We start from the raw sequence: 1,798 nt of genomic DNA, 5'->3' as shown, positions 1-1,798 counted from the left end.
GGAGGAGTCCTCCATGTCTGTGGGTGCCTGAAGCCCCTGAATTTACTGTGTGCGTCAGTCTGACTCTTGTATCCCATGCACAGAAGTGTACTTCCTGTTGTGGTTCTTGAACAGCTGAATAATCCCTTTTAGGAGAAACGGCTTCTGTGTTTCGGCTACAAGTGTTACTTTGTTCCCCTTTTTCATTCGTTTAAAACCTTCTCTTCTGTTTTTGGCACTTGGAAGGCTAAAGCACCCTTACTGGTAACAAACATTGGCTAAATCCTTTCAAGGAGAAATTGGAACCTTGTCTGATGTGTATAAAGAGCTCCTGAAAGTGCCTACATCGTAATTTTCAAAAATAGGCGTACACTAAAACAAATGCTGCTTTCAACATATTTGCAAATTGTTGTTTTTTCAAAGAATAAATATAATCTTTATCACACGTCATGTGACGGTAGTTACGATTTGTCAAATGTATTTTGGGCCATCTCAACAATGCGTTCACACTATTTGAAGCAAATGCCAATAAACTCTGCACTGTCTCCATATTGGGTGGAGAAAAAAGAGCCTACCTCTGTAGAGGTCTGCAACAGTTTTTTGACGGTTTGTGATGAAGAGCTAATAGCTTCCTTATTTCCTATATACACTCTTCATGTTGTAGTCACATCAGGTCTCCCCGAATTTTAGATTTAGATGGTAATACATTTTTAAATGACACATAAAAGGTACACCTTTGTACATAGCCCCTGTAAAAGCGAGCAGACAACACCTTCCCCCAACAGTCCCTAACCCTCCCCTCGCACACCTGTCAGACTCATCTTCTTACCAGTAATTGGGCCAATTTCACAAAACGTTCCTCCTTTTTGCAATTTATCAGTCGGTTCCACAAAGCACATCCAGTCTGCTTCACATCCATTTAGTACAAACCTCTGATTTTACTGTTCTCTATTTTTGTGTGCTTCTTCCCACGTCCTGGTCTCCTGCTTGGTTCTTCCCTTTTCCTCACTGCTTTTGGTCTGTAGAAATAATTTACTCAGCTGCTTGGGGAGGATGCATGTCATCATGATTTGGATTTGGGGGGGAAGGTGTCATTAAAGTTCTGAAAACACTGACAAAATGTAGCATAGCTTTGGGTCCAAATCAATGTCGGTGATTTATCAGGGTGCTAACTGTTGCTGTCCTCTCGCCCGTCACCAGGAAGTGCAGCTTCTTTTCATTCAGTCTTGCATGTGGTGGTACCACGGGTGATGAGTATGCACAGATGAGGATCTTGTGATTGCTGTGCCACATGATCCATGCTGCACTTCACTGATGAGGCAAAACAAGGCTGCAACCAGTCCGAAGTTGCTTGTGTTAGTCTTCACAGGGAACATGGCCTGGCAGTTTGGATTCCGCTGTCCTATCCTGTTGGAGCAGGACCAAGAGTGATGTGTACATGGTTGCTACCTGTCTGGAGTGGTACAGTGGGCAAAAAATGGCCCGAGTAATAACTAGCGGCTGAGAGTTTTGCAAATATTCCAACGGCAATTTTTCAAAAATATTCTAATTAACACTTTTGTGCTTTCTTGTTCAAGCTTCGGTGGGTAGCCTCTGTCTTAAGTTTTAGTACACCAAGGTCAAGGCATGTGGTATATACAAAGCTTGGACTAGGAAGGAACTAAAGCTGCCAAGATCTCGCTCGGAGAACAATACCAGCCAGCAAAAATTGCATTCCTAAAGGGAAAACCATTCTCTACATCGTGAGCCGAAATCTGCTGGGACTCTGCTAAATATCTTAAGGAGATGCACCCCTTTCCAAAGCCTAAACAAATTTTGG

The sequence above is a fragment of the Triturus cristatus genome, chromosome 4_2, assembly GCF_964204655.1.
Source record: "Triturus cristatus chromosome 4_2, aTriCri1.1, whole genome shotgun sequence".
Lineage (NCBI taxonomy): Eukaryota > Metazoa > Chordata > Amphibia > Caudata > Salamandridae > Triturus > Triturus cristatus.
This window is presented reverse-complemented; position numbering follows the sequence as displayed.